At 40.3% G+C, this 26899-nt stretch overlaps 1 protein-coding gene across 5 annotated transcripts in view; it reads right to left on the bottom strand.

Annotated features, from left to right (window-relative positions):
* The window catches only part of SLC7A2 (solute carrier family 7 member 2), a 73809-nt gene extending 47372 nt beyond the window's left edge, over positions 1–26437 (bottom strand). For 2 of the 5 annotated variants that reach the window (XM_034965696.4, XM_034965700.3), the window contains exons 1-2: positions 26169–26437; positions 20890–20935 (exon numbers count right to left, since the gene is read on the bottom strand). The gene's annotated coding sequence lies outside the window, so the exon portion shown is untranslated. Of the gene's footprint in view, positions 1–20889; positions 20936–22033; positions 23053–26168 lie in introns of those variants that run through there. The other 3 variants (XM_063606665.1, XM_008977320.5, XM_034965697.4) reach the window with 3 other exon arrangements.
* Positions 26438–26899: the final 462 nt, after the last annotated feature.

Genomic DNA, 26899 nt, shown 5'->3' with positions numbered 1-26899 from the left:
CTCTTTTTTGGTTCTATTAGGATTGTTTTTCCTAGTTCTGTGAAGAATGATGGTAGTATTTTGATGGGAGTTGCATTGAATTTGTAGATTACTTTTGGCCGTATGGTCATATTCTTTCCTTTTTTCTCCCTCCTTTTTTTTAAATTTATGTTCCAGGATACATGTGCAGAACATGCAGGTTTGTTACACGGGTATACATGTGCCATAGTGGTTTGCTGCACCTCTCAACCCATCATCTAGGTTTCTATTTTTATTTTTTGATGCAGGGTCTCCCTCTGTCACCCTGGCTGGAGTGCAGTGGTGTGATCATGGGTCACTGTAGCCTGGACTTCTTGGGCTCAAGCAATCCTCCCACTTCAGCCTCCCAAGTAGCTGGGATATGGGGGCACCCTCCATGCCCAGCTAATATTTTTATTTTTTTATAGAGGTAGGGTCTCACTGTGTTGCCCAGGCTGGTCCCAAACTCCTGGGCTCAAGCGATCCTCATATCTCAGCTTCCCAAAGTGTTGAGATTACAGGGATGAGCCACTGTACCCAGCCAACCCCCCTTTTAAAAATATACTTCCTAGAAGTCACAAAGGAAGCTTTCCCTCACTTGCTATTAGCTAGAATTTGACCCTAGTATGCTTCAGGGGAGACACAGGACCTAGTCTTTATTTCAGGTGCTCTTGTAGATGCCCAGCTAAAAACTGGGAAGCAGATGTTGAGGACAAGCAGCATCCCCTATTACATTGTCTGAGAAAATGTGATAAAATATAGTAAGAATCCTCGCCAGTCTCCGTCCCCAGGTACTTATCAGGGTGGTACAAACAAGCACATGATCTACTCAAGCCCAGGATGCAGGTTCAGTCCTGCTCCTTGTGGTCAGTATGGCCAAGTTGACATGATTTGGCTGTGTCCTCACCCAAATCTCATCTTGAATTGTAGCTCCCATAATTCCTATGTGTTGTGGGAGGGACCTAGTGGGAGACAACTGAATCATGGGGGCAGTTTCCCCCACACTGTTCTCATGGTAGTGAGTAAGTCTCACGAGATTTGATGGTTTTATAAGGGGATACCCCTTTTACTTGGTTCTCATTCTCTCTTGTCTGCCACCCTGTAAGACGTGACTTTTGCCATCTGCCATGATTGTGAGGGCACCCTAGCCACATGGAACTGTGAGTCCATTAAACTTTTTTTAAAATAAATTATCCAATCTTGGGTATGTCTTTATCAGCAGCGTGAAAACAAACTAATGCATGCATACAGCCTGGGTCATTTTCCTCCTCTTACCTAGGAGGCTGTGTTGCCAGGCAGCCACTACAGTCATTAAGGACACAGTCTCAGTAAGATTCTGTAGCCTCTGTTAAAAGAACTTTCCAAACACAATTTCTTTAAGCACTGGCCACTGGGTAACAGCTCCCCGTGGAAGTGGCTTGACAGAAAACTTTAAACAGGGAAACAAGGGCATGAAGAAACTTGCTTCCACATTTGGGTTTGATTTCTTCCTTTTGCAGCTGGCTGTATGCTAGCAATGCATAATTCTGGGCATGGACACAAGACCTGGGTTTTCACGGCTTCGGCTCTTGAGATTTCCTCCTTAGCCAAGCATATCGCAGCACCCCATGCTAATGAGAGGCTTGCTGCCAGAAAGCTGAAAAGAGGCCACAGCCCAGCGCCACGTCTCCCTGTGAGGAGCCCCTGTCTCTGGGGCTACTGGCTCCTGCCACGGTTGTCTTCACAGGGTGGTCTGATCCAGGATGGAATTCCAGAAGCACTTGACGGATGGCAGACAGAGATGAGTGTGAATGAAACATCAGAACTCCCTCAGTGTAATTCCTTAACCAAGACGTTTACAGAAATTAATGAGACAGAGACAGTGTGCCTAGAATTAAGTATCAAGGAAATATCAGAATCCTGCCAAATTAATCTGACGTAAATTCTTACAGTCCTACACTCTGTCCTCTTGCCACCAATTCCGAATAACCAACATAGGCCATTTACAAGGTTTTTTGTCTGTGGGGAAAACACAAAGTATACCAAGCATTGCCTAAGCTCTACAAGTATTTCCGTTCATTTTTTTGAAATATAAACATTTATTTGACCTCCCTCTATCAAAATATACAATTTCATATTTTAAATGTATTCTTTTTAGAAAGCAAGTATCCTAAAATGGCTCAAGGACTATCAAAAAAAATAGTAGAAGAAAATGTAGTTACCTTACATATATTAGCGTAATCAATAATATCAACAAATCAGCAAGAGTAACTATCATTATGGTACTATGTGTTTTCTTTCTAAGGAAATCTCATCTAAAAAATACTAAGCCTGAAACAGGCTTATATAAGGTCATTTCAGTAACATGTATCTTAGCTGTAGGTTAAAAATCTAAATAACTTTAAAGCAATTAACAGAACTGATTTGCTTTTAAGACACTTAAATATCTTTTTTCTTCAGTATTGTGTGGTCACAAATCAATACTGGAGTACAAAATAAACATGCTGCTCTATTTAAAAATATCCTCTGCTTAAGCTCATCTCTACTTACAGATACCCTTTTATTCCTCTCAAGGTCCTTCTCATCTCCCATCTCCTCCGTGAAACTTTTTTGTAATGAAAGTAAATTTCTGTTTGGAAAAGTACTCCTTTTTTTTTTTTTTTTTTTTTTTTTTTTAAAGACAGAGTCTCACTCTGTTGCCCAGGCTGGAGTGCAGTGTTGTCATCTCGGCTCACTGCAACCTTCACCTCCCAGGTTCAAGCAATTCTTGTGCCTCAATCTCCCAAGTGGCTGGGATTACAGATGTGTGCCACCACACTCGGCTAATTTTTGTATTTTTAGTAGAAATGCGGTTTCACCATGCTGGCCAGGCTGGTCTCAAATTCCCAACCTCGGGTGATCCACCCACCTCGGCCTCCCAAAGTGCTGAGATTACAGGCAGGAGCCACTGCACCCAGCCATGATATTTTTAATAAAAGGATGTGTGCCTGTGTGTGCATTTTATGTATATATACACATATACCACATACACAAATATTCTCATGAACCCCTATGCTTCAGATAACTGTCTTAAAATATAGTTGGAACATATGTCACAATAAAAAAAGTTTCTCCCTTTAATAATTCTTTCCTAAAACATGTTTGCAATTGGTTACAAATAACCTATGTTTCAAGATTTAAGATGCTTTTATCACCTATTGAAATCTCAAAATGCCCCAAATTCTACAATCAGTACCAAACAGCATTCAAAACTAAGTATAATATAGCTTTAACATATATGTTTCACTCTGGGATCATCACTAATTCTTTCTCACAGAAAACTCTTCTTTTCCCAAGTCATTGTTGGGGAATAAGATGTTTCAATCAATCAGATGGTCTACTGGTAGACAACAAAAATGAATCCATTCCCAGGGTTCACAGAAGAAGAAGCAGGGTGCTCTCCTTGGATCACTCTAGAAGGTTTTATGGAGGAGACGTCATAAAGAATATTTTAGGCAATCAGAATTCTGCTTGGCAAGATGAATGTGAATATTTAGGAACCTGGCCACCTTTATTCAGAAGCCCCAAAGAAACTTTCATCCTCTTTATGTAAGTGACCCTGAAGTAAACAAAGGAGATGATGATATGGCATGGAGAAAAGTTAGAGAAAAAGTGTGAAGGGTTTGAAGCAAAGACTAGGGAGCCACAGGCAATGAGAAACAAGCACCTAACTATATGGCAAGGTCATAGTGAAAAGAACCCAATACTCCACAGCCTCAGTGAAGGCTGACCCGGAGAGACAGGGCCAAAGGGAACAGGATTCAGATACAGGAAGCTCACAATTAGCCTAGGAAGAGAAAATGGCGACAGAAATATGGACGAAGATAGAGATTCTCATTACTATTGCTTAAAAAGAATTCAATCATCAATTTATAATTTCAGAAGAGCTCTGATAAGTTCCTGGAATGAGACATGCTCCTAAAATATACTACCATCACTATAACTTACTTCTGCTGCTACTACTGAGAGCTAACATTTATCAAGCACGTACTATGTTTTAGGAACTAGGCTAAGTGTATTACATATATTAGCCTAACTGAATTACCTATCAACCCTATGAGGTAAGTGCTTTTATTATCTCTAGTTTATAAGTGAGAAAACCAATGCTTAAACAGGTTAAGTACTAGCTGGTTGTTACAAACAAAATATTTGTGTTCCCCCAAAATTCCTATGAAGTTCTGACTTGCAATGTGATAGTATTTGGAGGTAGGGCCTTTAGAAGGTAATTAGGGCTAGATGAGATCATGTGGGTGGGGCACCCATGATGGAATTAGTGTCCTTATAAAAAGAGGAAGAGCTGGTGTTCTCTCTCTACCAACTGAGGACACAGGGAGAAGGCTGCCGTCTGCAGGCCAGGAAAAGAGCCCTCCCCAGAGCTCAACCATGCTGGCACCATAATCTCAACTCCTAGCCTCCAGAAGTATGAAAAATAAATGTCTGTTGTTTAAGCCCCCAGTCTATGGTATTTTATTATGACAGCTCAAGCAGACTAAGATGCTAGTACAGATCGATGTCAGGACAACGTCAGACAAAATCAAGTCTGTCTGACTCTCCATAAATGAATATAATATAATCATTAGCATTTCAGAAGCAATGTAATGAAGTTTTACAATTAAAAAATAAAGCTTCTTTGTTTGTTCATTTTTTGCTAATGGTTTTGTTTTGTTGTGGCCACTGAAGTTTCTGATTAGTTTGCACCATCTAAAGAGACAAGCATGAAGTTTACATTTTTCCAGAGCTCAAAATTTCCCATGATGAACACTAGGCTGAGGAAGGAGAGTGCTCTGATGAGCAAAGTGTTAACTGCCACATCCCAGAAAGTGAAGCACAGGCAGTTCCTACCAATAAATAGTCCAGTTATGAAGTACACATTCTAAACTGAGATGAAACACTATTCCAGAATGTGCCTTAAGGAAAGAAACTTGTCACCACAGCTTGGTGAAAAGCCAATGTTAGCTGATGATGACATCATCTAGCTTAATATAGCACACTGAAGAGAAACTCAGAATCGATGGAGTTGCAGAATATTGTTTCCTTTACTTTTGGATGTTGTGCAAAAAAAAAAAAAGAAAGAAAAGAAAAATGAATAAATATTTGAGACTATCATATGGGGAGAAAAAGTAATTCAAAGGAAAGGGGATTCCATTTTTAAGCAAGGCCACTGTACCCCAGACTTTGATATATAAAAATAAAACTTAATAATAGAGACGATTCATTGCTTTCCTATTATGTCTTGGGCTCTTGACATAATTTATTTAATCCTCACAACCACCTCAGGAGAAATGTCCTATCTTTGCATGATGAAACTAAGGCTCAGAGATGTTAAGTAACTTTTCAAAGTCACAGAGCTAGATTTGAACCTAAGGTCTGTGTGGCTCCAAACTCCATGCCCTCTCTTCCATGCTGCATAACCCAGAAGCAGTGAGAAACAGAATGCTAGCAGTTCCCAGGCTCTCGGCAGCCCCCTAACACTCCGCTGATGAAAGAAAATTTGAAGGTCATCAAGATGTTACCAAAAATATATTTGAAAGACTTCAGAATTGTAAAACTTCATCTCCAATAGATTTTAACTTTTCAAATTCATGAACTATTACTGCCTTAAAACTGAAAATGTAATAGTTATTAAATGTAAGCAATAGAGGAAAATCAATGTTTAAGAAAAAAGAAAGATACTAGATAAGCATCAGGACTTAAGTCTGTATTAAAAATTCCAACACATTAAAACTTATACCTCTAAGCTAGAAAAATCTCCCATGATTTAATAGAAGAAGGTTACCTACAATAAGCAGCTGAAGATTTTCACGGCCTTCACCAAAACATGTAACATTTTCTAATACACTTGTGTGCATTTTAAAATTTATCCAGTTCATTTCTAACCCATCTCTGGGCTTCTCAATCTCTAATATTCTTGATTCTCTTCATATTCTTGAATTCAAAACACATTTCAGAACAAGCAAAGTCTTCTGGCCCTACAAATCACATCTTTTGTGTTTTCATTTTGCCTGGATTTTATTTCAAATGACCTCTGATAATATCAGGAAACTCTTCCTTCTATTGCCAAGTTTTTGTTTGGTCTCATTTTGTGCCTAGAAATAAATGAGTATAAGTCAGTTAAAGTCAACATTATTTTCTTAATCCATGCAAGGAATGTGTGTTTAAAGTGATATAAAGGGGGAGTGAGCAGTGATATAAAGGGGGAGTGAGCAGTGATCCATATTTAATACATCATTTGAACTTTTCATATAGAATTCCCACCTTAATGCCTTAACAGCACAAGCCTGCTTCTGCAACTTTTCTGCCCCCTATTTCAAAGTCCTCTTCAGTGTTGATTGTGGGGACAGGGACTAAGCCACAGCATGAACCCTCAGTGTACAATGCATGAAGACAGGGATTTGTTTGACTGCTCTGTTCACTGGTTTATCCCAAATACCTAGAGTGCTTGGCACATGGCAGATACTCAAATATTCCCTGAATCAATGGATACTTGGCATCCATGTTTTTCTTGAATGCTTAAACCATCTTTTTCTTAAGTGCTGACCAGTTATGTTCAGTGAAGAGTAATCTGGATGGGGTGAGGGGTCTGGGAGACCATGTCATCACTTAAAGAGCAATGAAAGAAACTGCAGGTGTTCAGGTACAATAAGCGAGGGTATAGCTGTGGCCCAAAGAGGGAAGAAGCCCTGAGCTAGCTAATAATCTCTACGAGTTACCACCCATGTGTCTTTGGACAAGTCACTGGCATCTCGGTCTTCTCATCTTTAAAACAGACAACACATAGGCCAGGTGCGGTGGCTCACGCCTGTCATCCCAGCTCTTTGGGTGGCCAAGGTGGGTGCATCACCTGAGGTCAGGAGCTTGAGAACAGCCTGGCCAACATGGCAAAACCCCGTCTCTGCTAAAAGTACAAAAATTAGCCGGGTGTGGTGGTGCACCTGTAATCCCAGCTACTTGGGAGGCTGAGGCAGGATAATCGCTTGAGACTGGAAGGCAGAGGTTGCAGTGAGCCGAGATCTTGCCACTGCACTCCAGCCTGGGTGACAGAGCGAGATTCCATCTCAAAAAAAATTAATTAATTAATTAATTAAATTAAATAAAACAGTTATAGAACTATCGTAAGGAGTAAGTGGACAAGCAAATAGCAAAAAGTTTTAGAATCACAAATAGGTATTATTGCTATATTTAGTTTCTTTTCATTCTTAGGGAAAAAGACATAGAAAAGAGATGATAACTTTCTTTAAATACATGAATGGCAAGATGTAGGAAGGCAATGATCCTATGTATTTACTTCAGAAGACAAAACTACTAATAAAGGATATCATATAAAAAGAGTAAGGCATTGATCCAATAAAATGCAAATCTCCCTAATAAAAAGTGTTCCTACCCATAAGAAGCTGCCACCACTAAAGGTATCAGATGTCTGTCATTACTTAAAACAGAGGACAGTTGATTGAGGAATTTTGTGGAACCAGTTTTAGTTAGAAGGGTATTAGACAAGGTTATCTGCCAACTCAGATTCTAAGATTTAATGATAGGATTTTTATTTTGTGGCTGAAAAGTAAGGCTTAGCCCATGGTTCTCTGTACTGTATAAACCAATAGTCAGATATGGGTAGGTAGATTACAGCAAAGCACACATTGCCAAAAACCCGCCACCCCACTCAACATCCCCATCCTTCAGAAAAATGGCAATCAGGCAGGGCACAGTGGCTCACGCCTGTAATCCCAGCAGTATGGGAGGTCAGGCAGGCAGATCACGAGGTCAGGAGATCAAAACCATCCTGGCCAACATGGTGAAACCCCACCTCTATTAAAAATACAAAAATTAGCTGGGTGTGGTGGCATGTGCCTGTAATCCCAGCTACTCAGGAGGCTGAGGCAGGAGAATCGCTTGAACCTGGGAGGTGGAGGTTGCAGTGAGCCGAGATTGCGACACTGCACTCCAGTCTGGAGACAGGGCAAGACTCCATCTTAAAAAAAAAAAAAAAAGAAAAAAATGTGGCAATCAAAGGCAATCAAATAAATTCACAGGGACTAAAAAATTAAAAGCCACAAGCTATGTCCTCATTATTGATGACTTTGGAAAAGTACCGGGTGTATTACACCATTACATACTGACTATTTAGATCAAATAAATATTGAGTTGGTAAACGTTTCTTAAGTTTAAAGGTTCATCTGATGCAACAAATCTTTTTTCAGTGTTAGCAACTATAAAGTCCCTCCCCTCTTCCTGGTACCCTTGCATGGAATATTTAATTCAGCATAGTAGGCACTGCCTTTACCAATATAGCTCTACCCATGTATGTACTCATTACATAAAACAATTTCCTACAAGATCAGAAATGAAACGCTGTTTTTTCCACTTGGCCCAGACAATAACTGTTTCAAATACTAGAAATATTCATATTCTAAACTAACAGATTTTATCTTTCTCATTTCAGTAAAACTTATCACAGGGTCTCCACTGCCTTTATGGTCATTACTGCTATGATTCTGAGACTTCAGGTAGTTGTAACTCATAAACTTGAACAAGTAGAATCTGCTTAGGAATGAGGCCTTTATTGAACATTTCTATAAGACATCATCTTTGGCTGAATCAAATGATAGTAAAGCTAGCCTAAGAAATGACTGTGGAATCTAAGAAGCAAGGCAAGGACCTTCTACCAAGCAAAATTGAGTTTCTGTGCTACTCAGAACAGCTATAAAAGGGAAACCTGAACAACTTACATTTTTAAGTTATTCTAGAATTAGCTTCCAGGGTCAACTTCCACCAACGGCTGCTGTGCATTTCCCCATCTCTTTCCTTCTAGATATGCTTTTGAGAAGGGAAAATATTGCATTATATGCCATTGTATTCTCACGTATTTAAAGAAATCTAAAATAAAAACACGGGTTTTCTGGGCTCATTCTACTTCTATTCTTCCCACAATGTCAGGGACTCTGCAGGGTTCTCTATAAATGTTGGATCAGTCACTGCTCCCAACTCAAATGCGTGTTTTGGGACACACTGTATTTGTTTTTTTTAATTGATTCCTCTTTGGTTTAACACAGTTTGCCACCACCCCTTTCTATTTCGCACTAGCCTGTTTCATTCATGTCTGTTACTTACCTGGATCCAGGGAATTGGGATGAAATTACTGAGAGACTCTGTGGGGTCAAGGAAGGCTCACTAATGTGCAGAGGTGTTTTTACTCCCAGTAAGGGCTGACAATATACCCTTGTAGAGAAGAACTAAGACTATTACGTGTCAGTGATATTTACGTGCTATTTGCAGTTGAAATTTACCCAGATTATTTTTAAATCCCTGCCATTATACATATGAATATAGAATATAACTGATCCTCAGAATAAATAGAACTTGATTGCTACTTTTTTAGAGGTAGAAATGTTGAGTAGGATGACAGGTTTTTGGCAATATGTGCTCTGGTGTAATCCACTTACCTATAACTTAATCTGACAATGAACGAAACTTTCCCTCTTAGCGCTGTTGTAAGTGGGACAAAAAGTAAATTTTGCTGGGTCAAATGTCCTTGCCTCGCTTCTTAGATTCCACAGTTATTTCTTAGGCTAGCTTCACTATCATTTGATTCAGCCAAAAATGCTGTCTTGTAAAAATGATCAATTAAGGCCTCATCTCAGCAGATTCTACTTGTTCAAATTTATGAATCACAACTACCTCAAATCTGAGAACCACAAAAGTGATAAAGATAAAGGCGATGGAGATCCTGGGATAAGCTTTACTGAAATGAGAAAAATAAAATCTTCTCTTTTAAAATAAATGGAACTTTTTCTATCTTTTAAAATCATGGAAACAAACCAGGCAGGTTTTAAACTTCTTTTTGTGTGAATGGAGGTAAAAGTGGATGATTCTGGTTTTTGTTTCAGTTTAGAGCAAACTTATAATTATAAAAACACTTCAGACTTCAGTATTCCTTAGGATGACTACTACAAAAAAAAAAAATAACCCAGAAAATAACATGTATTGATGAGGATATGCAGAAATTGGGATCCTTGTGTCCGCAGTCATGTAAAATAGCCACTGCTGTGGGGAACAATACGGCAGCTCCTCAAAAAACTAAAAACAGAATTAACATATGATCCAGCAATTCTACTACTGGTTATATGACCAAAAAAACTGAAAGCAGGGTCTTGAAGAGATACTTGCACAGCCACGTTCACAGCAGCACCATTCAAGAAAGCAATCACAAAAGGCATTCTACAAAACGGGGGAAGCAACCCACGTGTCTATCAGGGAGAAATGGACTAATAAAATGTGCTTTATACATACAATGGACTATTATTCAGCCTTAAAATAGACGGAAATTCTGACACATGCTGCAACACAGATGAACCTCGAGAACATCATGTTCAGTGAAATAATCCAGCCACAAAAAGGCAAAACACTGTCTGATTCCACATGTATAAAGTTCCTAGAGCAGTCAAATTCACAGAGACAGAAAGTAGAATGGTGATTGGCCAGGGCGGAAGGGAAGGGGAAACGGGAAACTGATTAAACGGTACAGAGTTTCAGTTTTGCAAAATTAAAAAGTTCTAGAAATCTGTTGTACAACGATGTGAATGCATTTAATGCTACTGAACCCTTGGCTGAGATGGTAAATTTTGTGTTATGTCTACTAACTGCGATTTTAAAAATAGGGGGAAAAAACCCACCATGAGGGATAAGAAAGGTTATATATTTTTCACTCCACTCCACTTGGGGTTCTATGTGTTTGTTTGTTTTGGGATGGAGTCTCGCTCTGTCACCTAGGCTGGAGTGCAGTAGCACGATCTTGCCTCAGTGCAATCTCCACCTCCCTGGTCCAAGCGATTCTCCTGCCTCAGCCTCCCAAGTAGCTGGCATTACAGGCACGTGCCACCATGCCCAGCTAATTTTTGTATTTTTAGTAGAGATAGGGTTTCACCATGTTGGTCAAGCTGGTCTTAAACTCCTGACCTCAGGTGATCTACCCTCCTTGGCCTCCCAAAGTGCTAGGATTACAGGGGTGAGCTGTGCCGGGCCTAGGGTTCTGTTTTAATGATCGATTTTGGACTGTATGTCTCCAGGGCCTTGAAAAAAAGCTGTATCTTTTGTTACTCTACTCCACATAGAGAGACAGAGAAACATGAATTAAAGCCTGACATACAATATACGTTCTAAGAGCTCACAGGACATCCATGTCCTTTTTGTGTATGTCTCTACCTAAGTACAAAGAGAAGTTCTGCGCTCCAGAAGCATTCCATAGCCACTGAACAACTATGTCTTAAAAGAAGAAAAAGGAAACTTTAGAATTTATCTTCAGCCAAGTACACCAAAGACTTCCAAACGAGATTATTTTCTTACAGAACGACAGATCATGTTGTGAAATCACAACACAGTTCCATAGTGTCAGTGTGTTAGGAGGTGGGGTACAGAAAGAACATAAATTTTGGTGGCCAGCCTTAGCATGGGTTCCAGCCCTCTAAATTTTAACTTTCAGAGTCTAAATTTTAAATGGAAAATTTTTTCAAATGGGAAGGTTTTTGTTTAGAATTGTAAAGCCCCCAGTTTATTAGCTTCTAACAGTAATTATAAAATGATTATTATCCTTGAAAAATGTCACCTTCAGTTACTTCTGCCAGTAGCTTTTTTAAAGTATAGTCAATATTTTAATGTATAAGGTTTAATGGTTTAGCGATAGATTATATTACTTGAATAAGAAGTGAACTGACTGAATTCTATCTATTCTGTGAATAATTTGTACAACAAATGTAATAACAGGATGTCAAAAAGCAGTAACTGTATTAGTCTAATTCAAATCAAGCACTGAGCCCTCCCTAGCTCCATTTAAACACTTGTAAAACAATGACTACACAACCAACGACTGAGAAAGAGGAAAAGTACTTAGGGTTCTTCTGATTCTCTAACAACTCCTCCCTCTTCCTAGGCACTGAAATAAAAGTGTTGGAAACATCAACACTGCAGGACTAGGGATGAAGAAGTTAAGGAGAAAATGCTTAACTTTTTTCTACAGATTTTTTTTTTAATTTTACTTTAAGTTCCAGGATATAAGTGCAGAATGTGCAGGTTTGTTACGTAGGTATACATGTGCCATGCTTTGCTGCACCTATCAACCTGCCATCTACGTTTTAAGCTCCGCATGCATTAGCTATTTGTGCTAATGCTCTCCCTCCCCTCGCCCCCAACTCCTCAACCGGCCCCAGTGTGTGTTATTCCCCTCCACGTATCCAAGTGTTCTCATTGTTCAACTCCGACTTATGAGTGAGAACATGTCCTGTTTGGTTTTCTGTTCCTGTATTAGTTTGCTGAGGATGATGGCTTCCAGCTTCATCCACGTTCCTGCAAAGGATATGATCGCATTCCTTTTTATGGCTGCATAGTATTCCATGGTGTATATGTGCCACATTTTCTTTATACAGTCTCTCACTGATGAGCATTGGGTTGGTTCCATGTCTTTGCTATTGTAAACAGTGCTGCAATAAACATGGGTTTGGATGTGTTTTCCTAGTAGAATGATTTCTATTCCTTTGGGTATATACCCCATGATGGGACTGCTGGGCCAAATGGCATTTCATTTCTGGCTCTAGATCCTTGAGGAATGGCCACACTGTCTTCCATCAAAAAGCGGGCAAAAGATATGAACAGACACTTATCAAAGGAAGACATTCATGCAGCCAACAAACATATGATAAAAAGCTCAACATCACTGATCATTAGAGAAATGCAAATCAAAACCACAATGAGACACCATATCACGCCAGTCAGAATGGTGACTATTAAAAAGTCAAGAAACAATAGATGCTGGCAAGGCTGTGGAGAAATAGGAATGCTTTTACACTGTTGGTGGGAATGTAAATTAGTTCAGCCATTGTGGACGACAGTGTGCCAATTCTACAGCTTTTTTTTCCTAGTTATAGATATTATCAACATTTTACTGTTTTTAAATACATAAGTATTGTCATTTATGTTACCAGTTAGGCAATTTTGACTTTTCTGCAGATACTTTCATACACAAAAAAAGGCCAGCTCACTCTTTTATTATTATTATTATTTATTTATTTTGAGACAGAGTCTTGCTCTGTCACCCAGGCTGGAGTGCAGCGGTGCTATCTTGGCTCACTGCAACCTCTGCCTCCCAGATTCAAGCGATGCTCCTGCCTTGGCCCCCCAAGTAGCTGGGATTACAGTCGCCTGCTATCACGCCCGGCTAATTTTCGTACGTTTAGTAGAGACGTGGTTTCATCATGTTGTTCAGGCTGCTCTCGAACTCCTGATCTCAAGTGATCCACCTGCCTTGGCCTCCCAAAGTGCTGGGGTTACAGGCCTGAGCCACTGTACCGGGCTTCAATTCACTCTTACATAATGCACACACCAATGAAAAATAGGTAGATACGGTTCTGCTTGAAATGAAACACACAGGCTTCTTCCGAACCCAGAATTTTATGATTTACTAAAGCTATTCATACTGCATATCATGTCTTTAGAGACGTGGAAGATTTCATTCAGCAAATAATTTCAGTAGCTGTTTTAGTGAAATGAACACTAGAAAAAAATTACTTTTCTCTACCATAAAACACTGTTCTGCATACATCACTTTGTTGGAGGCGAAAAAATAAAAATAAAAATGATTGCATTCTTGTTTCTCTTTTTATTGTACTTAATAATAATAAAGAAATTGCTGGGCGTGGTGGCTCCCGCCTGTCTTCCCAGCACTTTGGGAGGCCAAGGTGGGTGGATTACTTGAGGTCAGGAGTTCGGGACCAGCCTAGCCATCATGATGAAACCCTGTCTCTACTAAAAACACAAAAATTAGCCAGGTGTGGTAGTGGGCACCTGTAATCTCAGCTACTTGGGAGGGTGAGGCAGAAGAATCTCTTGAACCAGGGAGGCGGAGGTTGCAGTGAGCCAAGATCACACCACTGTACTCCAACGGGCAACAGAGTGAAACTCTGTCTCAAAAGAAGAAGAAGAAGAATAAGGAAATTATACTTAGTTCAATAAAATGAGCACTTTTCTTCCAATTCTTGAAAATAGCCTGAATTCTGATTCATGGATTCAAAGTTAGATTTCAGATTATATAGTTCAATTTTACTGATTTCTCTGGTCCAATATGCAATGCATTAAAATGACATGATGAAGGAAAGGCCCATTCTTTAAATGGATGACTCGAACTTTCAATTACAGTTGGTACCAACAACTACAGCTGATGTCTACAGTCCCCACTCCTAGAGCTGCCTCCACTTTAGTAATATCATTCGCCTGCCTTACACCACCAGCATCTCCAACTTTCACCAACACGCGCCACAGGAGCTCACCACCAAAAGGCAGCAACGATCAATCAACTGAAAGTAAAACAAAATTAAAAACAAAAAATTCAACTCTACTAAATACTTTAAAAACTGAGAGAAATAATGTGGGTCCTCAGGGTTTTTAAAATCCTTATAAAAATTAATATATTAACATACTACCATTACTAGTGGTTCAATGAGATAAATCAGGCCTTCAATCTTCAGCCACTTGACCAATTTATGTTTTTTATTGTTTGTTTATTTTTATTTTTTTTTTTTTTGAGACAGAATCTTGCTCTGTCTCGCAGGCTGGAGTGGTGTCGCCTCACGGCAACCTCCATCTCCCGGGTTCAAACGATTCTCATACCGCAGACTCCTGAGCAGATAGGATTACAGATGCCCACCACCACGCCCAGCTAATTTTTGTATTTTTAGTAGAGATGTGGTTTCGCCATGTTGGCCAGGCTGGTCTTGAACTCCTGATCTCAGATGATCTGCCTGCCTTGGCTTCCCAAAGTGCTGGGATTACAGGCATGAGCCACTGTGCCCGGCTCAATTTATCATTTTTAAAAGTAGACAGGGCATCCAACAATACCTAGAGTTAGCAATGCAGAAAGAATACAAAAATATTTTACATAATTTATAAGAGCAACAATAAGGTTGTTTGTCCTTCACATTTCTCTTGTACTCTGTAGCAAAAAAGACCAGAATAATGTAAATATGTTATTCATTATTCAAAAAGTTCATGTGATCCATTTCAGTACAGAAAAAATGCACTATCAACAGGAATTTTCTGCCAAGTCTGCTCTTTTTTTGTTTGGTTCACTGAACTAAGTGCAAACCATCTGTTATCTATGATAATCAGAAAAAGTAAAAAATTCAAATAGCTTTTTTTTTAAAAAAAAAAAGATAGCACAATAGCACTCCAAACAGAACATACTTGTTTAAAAGCACCATTTATGAGGTTGAAACCCTAATGACTTTAAAAGTCTTTTTATTTTTAGATTAAGACTATATTTTCCCATTTTCTGGTAAAAGTATGCCATTTAATAAACTTGTTCATATCATAAGAATGTCACTCTACGAAAATAGCTTATCCAAATATATTAATTTCCAAGAAATTTTAAAATCTAAAAACTTCCTTTTCCACTCTTCCTGTAACACTTATTTCTAAATGCACTTCATCAGCTTCAAATATCTCTTTGAAAAATAATTTAATAGCTCATCATGAAATCTTTAGGGCATATTTCTATTACATGTTATTGTTAAATTAACAGAGTTTTTAAAATTTACTCATTTGTATTTTTTCTTTTTTCACTGACATGTAATAATTGTACATATTTATAGGACAGAGAATATTTCAATATGTATATACTATAAGCAATGATCAAATAAGGGTAATTTGCATATCCATCACTTCAAATATTTTTCATCTCTTTGCATTGTGGATGTTCAAAATCCTTTCTTCAAAAAATTTAAAAGGGCCAGGTACAGTGGCTTATGCCTATAATTCCTGCACTTTGGGAGGCCAAGGCGAGAAGATCATTTGAGGCCAGGAGTTCAAAACCAGCCTGGGCAACACAGTGAGACCCCCGTCTCCACACAAAAATAATAATAATGCACACACACACACACATTTAAATAGTTTCCAGCTTTTTAAAATTATATAATAAATTATAGTTAACCATTAAAATCTAAAAATGTTAAGTTGTAATTGTACTGATCCCCAATTTAAAAATTCCACATAGGCCAGGCACAGTGGCTCACGCCTGTAATCGCAGCACTTTGGGAGGCCGAAGCGGGTGGATCACAAGGTCAGAAGATCGAGACCATCCTGGCCAACACAGTAAAACCCCACCTCTACTAAAATACAAAAAAAATCAGCCAGGCATGGTGGTGCCCGCCTATAGTCCCAGCTACCTGGGAGGCTGAGGCAGGGGAATCGCTTGAACCTGGGAGGTGGAGGTTGCAGTGAGCCAAGATTGCACCATTGCACTCCAGCCTGGCAACAGAGTGAGAGTCTGCCTCAAAAAAAAAAAAAAAAAAAAAAAAAAAAAAAAAAAAAAAATTCCACAAATAAGTAGTGCATTCTAGTAATTATTATTTGTTTTCACAAAAACAGAATGGTCTGATTTTTCAACATGCTTGGACTCTAGTCTTCACTCTACCCCTAGCTGTCTAACCTCACATGAGCCGAGATTGCGCCACTGCACTCCAGCCAGGCAACAAAGCAAGAGTCTGTCTCAAAAAAAAAATTCCACAGAAGTAGTGCATTCTAGTAATTATTATTTGTTTTCACAAAAACAGAATGGTCTGATTTTTCAATATGCTTGGACTCCAGTCTTCACTGTATCCCTAGCTGTCTAACCTCAGATGAGTTACACCTCTCAAGATCTCAGTCTCTTAACCTATAAAAAGAGCGTTCTAAAATGTCATTCTGAGGCACTTACTTCTCTTCCATATTTGTCTAGCACCGTGCCAGAAACTTGATAAATGTCCACGGCGAGGGAGGCTAGAAAGGAACGTGTCCAAAGCCTCTGAAATTTCACACAGGACAGTTTTAAACGTACTGTGAAGTTTACGCTTTAAAATACAAAACCAACTACCACAACAGTGTCTCACCATTTTTATAGTGATATAACCAAATGAATTTCCAGGACACCAAGTCTTATTCCTGTTATCAATCCTCTTTAAAGAAAATAGTGATTTTTGTTATAAAAATGAAATTCTGCTAAGTTTCAAGAGAGTTTAAAGCAGGCACCAGCCCAGCACTTGTTTTCACAGCTCTAGTACTACAAATTTTATCAACACCCACTATTGTCTCTGAATGGCATGTAAAAGTGCTCTGTGCTATGTTCTTGATGAATTGTACAGACACAAGTCCTACTCCACCTACACAACCACTATGCCACAAATGCAACGCATTTGAAAGAGGGCTTTCTTTTGCAATAAAACATTACAAATCCTAACTACAAGTAAAGCAAGTGTTGCAAGAGATAATTTTTCAGTAGCTAAATCGGCATTAAAATTCCTCACTTCGTCTCAATATGATACCTTAAGCATGTTATTAAACAAACATTAACTGTAAAAGGAAACGCTATGGGTTAGTTATTTTACATTGTAAAAACTGATAAGGCCCTGCAAGGATGCTTCCATTGGTCTTTAGTATGATTCAGTTCTACTCAACTGTAAGTTTATTAAATCTCAGAGATTTCTACAAGAATATCCGTATCAGACTGACATTGAACTGGCAAGATTAGATTTCAAATGTCACACTAAAGATGCTCCAATTTTAGATAAGAAAAGAGGGCACTGACTATGCTTATCCATTTTTTTTCTGTTTATGTCAGACATTTACAAATACTCAATTTAAATTATCTCAGCCAAAACTCAAGTAAATTTGTTTCTGGCCCATAGGAAGACATTGAAATCTATGAATCTAAGAATTTGGAGGAAAGAAAGATGGCGAGGCTGGAGATCACTGAAGTTAAGTATACCCTTGAGGCCAGGGAACAGCGTCCACCATGGCACTAGTTGAGAAGGGGCATTGCTACGTTACTGTCATACCTCTGTGACTCAGAGTGACCCCAACTGCCACATCTACCTCTGGGTCAGTTCTCAGCCCCAACTTGGAGGCCATAAGCAGTCTTCTTCAGCAAGAGGAAAGGAAGCATGACCAAGAAGGCCCCATCCTGCCCACAGGATTCTCTCCTAAGATATTTCTCCGAGAAGTTGAAATGGTTTCTGCATTCCAAGGTTCTTATCTTGGGTTTCTGAAACCCTAGTTGCCCACTGGTTGGAATGCAGGAAGTCTTGACCTTCCAGAAATCTTACACAAAATTGCCAGAGGGAAGAGGCACAGTTTACATACAGATGTGCGTTCTTTTTTACAGGGAAGTGAACTGGATGGGATCGGGTGGGGGTGGGCGGTGGTACATGCTTCCATCACTTAATTTCCTTAACTCCCCTAAAACATCAAGGGAGCCACTGCTGCACAGAACAGCTGCTATGATCTTAGAGTTCTTCTTTCCCACAGAGGCACGAATGTAAACAGAATGGCCAGCAGATCGGAGTAAAGGAGGAGGAGCTTCTTCTCTATGTATCAGGGAACTATGGGAACCATTCATGCAAATGCCTTTCATTACAAAAAACTGTAAAAGTCACGCAATCTTTTCTTTTTCTTGACCTGAATTTCTTTAGTTCTCCTGTCTGAGTCAGTTATTCCATCTTTTAAGAGTTGCAGTAAAATTTCAGAGACTGCTCAAACAGTATGGCACTCAAGTTGTAAATATTATACAATTCTACCTAAAAAGAGTATGACCTTTAACTTCTCCATATTTATTAATAAAAGTTGGTAATAAAGATGAAAGCCAAAAAGAAGATGATGTGGTAGAAGAGTAACTGAGAACATATATGGATTCTCTAAGGAATGCATATAGAAATACAATTGATAAACCTGATAGAATTAATTGTTACTTTGGTCGCTCAAAATGACCTCAATTTTATCCCATAATAAGAATCACTGGCAATTCTATCAAGTATGGGCTCTGCCAATTAGAATTACATAAACATTTAAAAATATCACTGCAATACAAGACTTTAAAGTATGAAATAATTTAAAGTGCAACTAATTGAAAGGTAAGGGTTTCAATCCCCTAGACACTGAACTCCATAAGAAACTGACCAGTGGTGCAGGAGAGCCACAAGATCTTATTTACCACCTGCCTGAATCTCACTAAGCACTTGGCACATTCTCAGAGGGCACACAGCTGGTGCCCGAAACTTACTCCTCACTGAGGCTCACTAAACACTCAGCAGTGCCATTTTGTTTCAGGATGATCAATAAACTGAATTCTTAGTAGTTTGTTATTCTTCTACCAATGCCTTCACGAAGGTCCAGATCAATGCAAAATGCCAGGCCTCTGAGTTGAAATCGAAATCTCACTTTGCTTGGGGAATCACAGCCAATGTGACTTCACTTTCTTGCCATAGGCTGCTGTGGAACAAAGTTAAAATCCTCATGTGGCCAAAACACACCTGAGTGTTGCTGAGGACTTAAGGATGGAGGGTCAAAGCTCACCCCAGGCTCCTTCTAGGTTTCCCCAGAACTCAAGAGCAAAGATGTCTCCCAAACAATTGCTTAAATCACAACTGAATTAAAGAAACCACTTAAAACTTGCTGGTGAATTCAAACACAAATATAAAATTGTATTGTTTCATATGATCATTAAAACAAATAAAAAGTCCATACAGAGTAGCCTAAAGCTTTGAGCTCAGGCTTTTCCCACAGGAATTCATACCCACATTGATACAAATTATCATGAAGAGTTTCCATTTGAATTTTTATCAGGACAAGTACCTTGGCAAGTTGCAAATATTCTGTGAACTATGAGCGTCACGTATGAATAATAAGTACTCTTTGCTAGAACAGATAAGGAACATCGTGGGAGTGAATATAAAGTGAATTTCAGGAAGGAAAAAACTCGCGATCTAAAGAAAAAGCCACCCTTATGAAGCATAAAATTTTTTTCAATAAAGATGTTTTCAGCCGGGCGCGGTGGCTCACACCTGTAATCCCAGCACTTTGGGAGGCTGAAGCGGGCAGATCATGAGGTCAGGAGATCGAGACCACCCTGGCTAACGCGGTGAAACCCCGTCTCTACTAAAAATACAAAAAATTAGCTGGATGTGGTGGCAGGCGCCTATAGTCCCAGCTACTCGGGAGGCTGGCGCAGGAGAATGGCATGAACCCGGGAGGCAGAGCTTGCAGCAAGCCGAGATCGCGCCACTGCACTCCAGCCTGGGTGACAGAGTGAGACTCTGTCTCAAAAAAAATAAAATAAAATAAATAGAAATAAAGATGTTTTCTACTTGAAGCAAAAACACACAGAAGAAATTTGTGAAAATTTTATTTACGAATTGACTTATGGAAAGTTCATTTAAAATTTTATTAACTTATATAATATTTTAAAATAATAATATAATGAACATGCACCCAGCGCCCAACCCAAGACCTAAAATGAATACTATTTACTGCCCATGTAAGAACCAATCATGGTATTATAGCAGTGTGCCGTGAAGAATTATGATTAAAGAATTTGGAGCACCTGAGGTCCATTGAACAAAAACCTTGTGCAGTGATTCCCCTAGGAAAAATGGACTCATTCCAGGATTCCTTTAAATAATCTGCCTGAGTAGACTAAAAACTGTGAATCAATTTCTTGTCCAAAACCCCCTCCACCCAACCTCTCAGGAATGATTATCAAAAATTTTCTAAAAGGTACATTCACAAGAACCAGGAACCTGGAAAGTGAATCAGTGATACTCAACTCCGTAACTTCATGGAAATCTTCCTTGTGCAATGGAAGAGCAATATCTTATAGGAATTGACGTCCAGTAAAGATTCTTTTAAAATATTTTTTTCTTCTACTAGGCCAATGGTAGGACACTAAACTGAATGTGTTCCCTTCTAACAGAAGAACTCTTCCCTCTCTAATATGGAATAGGCACAAATCTTTCCACTGTCAACATTTTTTTTTATCAGTCCTTTTTCCATTCCAACGTGCAAGCCAAGATTGAAATCAGCACTAACCTGTAAGGGCTCACTGCTTTCCTGCCGGTCTTCAGAGAGTCTCCTGCTGGGAGAAGCAATGATGGGAGTGATAACTAAAGGACTCATGTGATTTCTCCATTCTTTTTTTTCAAACCTCCACCTCCCAGACTCAAGCGATCCTCTCACCTTAGCCACAGATATACTCCCACCATACATATATATATGTATATATATAATTATATATACATATATATATGTATATATATAATTATATATACATATATATGTATATATATAATTATATATATACATATATATGTATATATATAATTATATATATACATATATGTATATATATAATTATATATATACATATATATGTATATATATAATTATATATACATATATATGTATATATATAATTATATATACATATATATGTATATATATAATTATATATACATATATATGTATATATATAATTATATATATACATATGGTGGGAATACATATATATATATAATTGTAGGACGACTTAGGAAGACTTGATGAAGCCAAAATGGGTTAAGGAAAGAAGAGAATTTTCCCCACAACTGTGGGAAAAACTAGTAAGAATCAACAAGGGACATACAAATTCTTTGTTGTGTATTGTTCACCAAATATTCCAAAAATGAATACAACACAGTTGGGACTTTTTTTTTTTTTTAAGCTCCTGTTACAAAGGTCATGGAATGTTCTCGCATCACTCGCCTTCCCGATACTGAATCCCAGATTAGGCTCAGTTCTGTAGAGGGGGGCTAGTACGCAGCAGTGCCAGAATGGGTGTGTGGGTATTGCTTTCATTTTTTATCTCATTTTACATATTTTATATTTTATGTTTTGCAGGAGGATGGGGATACGGTGAAAAATTAAATTCATGACATTTGCAGCACTAGAACGCTCCAGCTTCATGATTCAGTCTTGGGTGTATAAAGTCCCATATCAAGAAATTTCAAGATTTTCCACAACACATCACATCCATACACACCCTGAATAACAGGGGACCACATCTCTCTGAAGAGAGAGATTCAAACTAAAAGTCTAAATAAGAACAGAAGAGACATGACCCACATATTCAAATCCAGCCTCTAAAATAGCCTTATTAACTCAAATCTTTTCTCAAGTCAATACTAATTATACTTACCAGTGAGGTCAGCGTAACAGCAGCAGAGGCCTTTCTCAGAAATATTTAAACTTTAAGAGTCCATAAGAGGCCGAGCACAGTGGCTCAGGCCTGTAATCCCAGTACTTTGGAAAGCCGAGGCAGGCGGATCACTTGAGGCCAGGAGTTCGAGACCAACCTGGGCAATATGGTGAAACCCCATCTATACTAAAATTACAAAAATTAGCTGAACATGGTGGCACACGCCTGTGATCCCAGCTACTTGGGAGGCTGAGGCATGAGAACTGCTTGAACCCACGAGGTGAAAGTTGCAGTGAGCCAAGGTCGCACCACTGCACTCTAGCCTGGGCGTCAGAACGAGACTCTGTCTCAAAACAGAAAAAAAAAAGAGTCGATAAGAATGTGAAAAGCAACAGCATACTGCTTGCTTCCATAGACTGATATGTAACAGTTTCCATTACTAAGATGGACAAGAAAAATTAATAGGTGATTCATGCTGTGATTACCTTAACTAATTGAAGCCTGATGGAAATGAACTCCTAATTGGCTGGGAGTGTGTGTGTGTGTGTGTGTGTGTGTGTGTGTGTGTGTGTATGTGTGTGTTGAGACAGAGTCTCGCTCAGTCACCCAGGCTGGAGTGCAGTGGCACGATCTCGGCTCACGGAAACCTCCACCTCCCAGGTTCAAGCAATTCTCCTGCCTCAGCCTCCCAAGCAGCTGGGATTACAGGCACCTGCCACCAAACCTGGCTAATTTTTGTATTTTTATTTTTCATTTTACTTTAAGTTCTGGGATACATGGGCAGAACACACAGGTTTGTTACATAGGTATACATGTGCCATGGTGGTTTGCTGCACCTATTAACCCAATTTTTATATTTTTAGTAGAGACGGGGTTTCACCATGTTGGCCAGGCTGGTCTCGAACTTCTGGCCTCAAGTGATCTGCCCGATTTGGCTGGGTTTTGTCAATATCATCCACAACATTTCCATAACCACAAACATCACTTCTAAAACAAGAGCTAGAAAGTCAAGTAAAAGGGAAATATAAGACGAGTGCGGACAAATTTGTTACTACTAGTAAAATAAAAATGTCCAGCACATGTGATTTTGATGATGAAATAGTAGCATCGCCTTCATGTATTAGAGAGAGCATGTGAATTACTTGCTTTGTGGCACAGACAGGTCTGAAATCGTCTGCTTCGAAGTGGTGGTATTTTTTAATAGTACAGCAAAATAAAAAACTGCTCTTAAAATCCATCAATGGAGTTCCCCAAATGTAAACATAATTATAGAATCCCTCTAAAACCGGAGTTACACATTACTTTTTTGATTTTCCAGTGTACAGAGTAGAAAGTAAGTTTTCAATGAAGGAATAAATACATTTGAAGACAGATAAAACACCTTTTCTCAAACTGTTGAAATCAGTGGCATTCACTCAACAATAAAGACATATAAGCATGTGTTATGTGACACATACTATATTAGGTACTAAAATGAAAAGTTGTTAAAATGGAAGACAATGACAAGAACAATTCCATTAGTTTTCTGTTGTCATTCAAGGTTGTATCTATATGGTTTTTAATATCCAGATTAAAGGTTTACAAACAGCTTCGATTTTCAAGCCCATTTAGACAAGTGCTATCATTTAAGTGAAATCTTAGTTAACTAAGTTTTTCAGGATTCATTTGGATGACAAAGCATTCAAATGATGCACCCAATACTAAATATGTGAGTATTTAGAAATATATTCCACTGAAAGTTTTTGCTTTTGTTCTAAATGTTTGGCATCTAGTAGGTAGTCTACAAGAGTCTTTAAAATCAGTGTGTTCATATCTACATGTTTGGGGGAAATAAAGCAAACAGCAACATGAAGGTGCTCCCAAGATTCTGTTCTGAAAGTTGTCCACCAAAGTGCACCAAAGTAAAACCAGCAGATGGCTCTGAGCACACAGAGAGAGAAGGGGGGAGAGAGAACGGAGGGAAGAGGGACAGAGAGAGGGAGAGAGAAATGAGGGTGAGAGGGGGAGAGAGAGAGAGAGACAGAGAGAGAGGAAGAGAGAAGGGAGGGAGAAGGAGGAAGAAGGAGGGAAAGAGGGAGAGAGAGGGAGGGAGAGAGGGAAAAATAAAACAAGAGAAGACAGAGGCTAAGCTAAATAGAGAAGTTGCCAGAGGGCTTCTAGGAAAAAACATTTGAAAAGGAAGGACTGAAAAGAGAAGAAATGGGCACAACGGGGACTCCGGGTCTGGCCATAACAGCCAGGAGAAACAAGGGCTTAAGCCAGGAGGTCTGAAAAGAGAACAGAAGGTAGACCACCTAGAATGGGGACAAGGCACTTCCACTCTGCAAAGGTGAGTGTGTTTGCAGTGCAAAGCAAGAAACGTGAACTTGAAAATTCTTCAGGCACATGTGTTCAAACGGCAAAGATATATGAGAATGCAAGATGAAAAACTCCAGTGCAAGATCAGGCTTTTTAAACTGCCACAGCTCCCCTGTCTCCCCAGCTAGCTTCTATTCGCCTTCCCACGCTCCTAAGCCCAGTGACAGGAGAGACTCTGGAATGATCAGAGATTCTGGAATGAAAAGAGCTATGCCCACTGCTTAGGAGGCCAAGGATTCTGCAAACTGGATCCCTGCAGATATCACAGCGCTTTCCTCTGGTCTCCAAGGCCATGGCACACCCTAAAAGATTAAAATGCCTTAAGGTAAATGACCATTCCCAGATGAAGGCACAGAATGTAAACAAAGTGTGGGCCAAGGGAAGAAACTTGAAAAATCACAATAAAGTGGCCTCCCAGATTCAATACAGAGCAGGCAACTAGCAACTTTGTAGTAAAAGGAGGGGGAAGAAGTCGTGTGTTCTGCACTGAGAGACCATTTCATGTCACGCTTCAGTGCAATTAAAATAAAAAAGGATTTACTAATTACAAAGCAATCCTAACAAGGTACATAATACAGAATATTCACATCTTATACATCTCCTAGAGAAAGATTACAAACACAGAATGTTTCACCTTCCGGAGGAGATAATTATTAAGTTTTAAAGACTAGCTCAGGCAAGAATGAAAAAGTATCAAGTCAACGCCACATACATTCTAATTTTATAACCCAGGCGGCCCTGGACAGGATTCAGAGAGCTCTTATTTGAATAAGATCTGACGATATCCTCTCATTAAAAGGAGTAGTGTTTCTGCACAAACGTCTAGATAAATCTTATTACTGGTCCAAAATTAGTCACCTAAAGGCTTTAGCCAGTTTTGCACAAATATTTACAACTCTGAAGAGGCTGAGTACTTTTTCTCTTGAAATCCAGGCACTATATCCACTTCAAAAGCCACATAAGATTGTGGCTTTTGCTGAGCATATTTCTTTTCGACGAGTTGAAGATGACAATCTCTCAATACCTTACTCCATAGACTGGATGTAAGCGTCAAAAGAGGATGAAAAGGTACTTTCTGAACGGACAGGTATCTGGGGTGATGAGTTGGGAGATTCTCTAAGCCTCAAGAACAGCGTTTCATGAAACGGGCTTATAAAATACAGCCCATCTCAAACGGATTTTAAAAGGCACCCAGTTGCTTTAAAATACCCAATACAAACACCAAGACGGGCTATTTTACCAGGTCCCCTGCAGAATGTGAAGGGGCTTCCAGCGCTCCAAGCCGGCTTTCTAATTTAAGCCAAGAACCGCAAAGGAGCGAAGGCGGCTTCGGGGACCCCGGCAGCGTGCAGGGCCAGGAGGTTTAGCCTGCCCACCCGGAGAGGGGTGCGCCGAGCTCCTCTGGAAATAGTGACTGAAGGGTCCCCGCGAAGTCGCCGTGCCAGCCCCTCTCCCAGTTCCAGCGGTCCCCGAAGCCCCCGGGCAGAGCCGGCTGCACAGGGACCGGACGAGGCGAGGCGCACCCCGGGGCGCAGCCCCGAGGACGAAGGTCCACGGCTTCAGCCCCAGCCCACGGCCCCGACTCCCTGACGAAGACTCGCTGGAGCGCGGCCTCAGGGCAGCTGCGCGCAGCTGGACTCGTCCCCGGGAGCCCTCGACCCTCTAGTTCCCCGCCGGCCCCAGGGCGCCCTCGCCCCGCTCCTTCCCCGCCGGCCCCAGAGTCCGGGCTGCCCCTCGCCCGCGGCCTCTCGGCGGGGCTGGAGACCTAGCAACTTACTGGGGCTGCGTTGGGGTCGCGCCAAGAAGGCGGCGGTGGGCTGCCGGCTGCAGCGCGTCGGGGGCCCGCGGCTGGGGGACGCTGGAGCAGCGGCCGCCGCCTCGCTGGTCCCGCGAAGAGGAGCGCCCGCCGGCCGCGCTGCAGAAGGAGGGCTGGGCACGTGGGCGCCCCTCTGTGTAGCCACCCGGGGCGGGGGCGGGGCGCGGGGCCGGGCGGCACCGCCTCCTCCAGCCTCCCCCGCGCTCCCGGAACGCGACCCCGAGCCCGCCTCCCGCCGGGCCCCGGCCGCGCTGGCCAATCCCCGGGGTGGGCGGTGTGCGGCCGCTGCTCAGCGGGGTTTGCCTGGAGCCGAGCACACGTGGGCGGGCGCTAGCCCCGGGCTAGGCCGGTGGGCGCGGGCGGGGGAAGCGGGGCTGCGCGCGAGGACAAACTTCGAGCTCTCCTGGGAGGACCAAACCTCAAGGGCATTTCCGAATCTTCTAAGCAGAGTTCTAAGTGGGGTTTTGGTCCCCCCGTTTACTTTCCATTCTAGAAAGATTTTGGAAATAAGAAAATAATAATAAAATATAATAATAGCAATGATAAATGGAAGCCCAGGTGGATGTGCTTTGTCAAATGCAAAATAAACGTTGATAAATAATGTGCAGTTGCTATTTTGGAAGACTCCAGTAGTATGAATACGTAGTCACGATTGTTTGGGGGTGGGTTTATAGGAAATGACATTATTTCCA

This window comes from Pan paniscus, chromosome 7, assembly GCF_029289425.2.
Source record: "Pan paniscus chromosome 7, NHGRI_mPanPan1-v2.0_pri, whole genome shotgun sequence".
Lineage (NCBI taxonomy): Eukaryota > Metazoa > Chordata > Mammalia > Primates > Hominidae > Pan > Pan paniscus.
The sequence above is the reverse complement of the archived record's forward strand: the minus strand, read 5'-3'. Positions and strand labels throughout refer to the sequence as shown.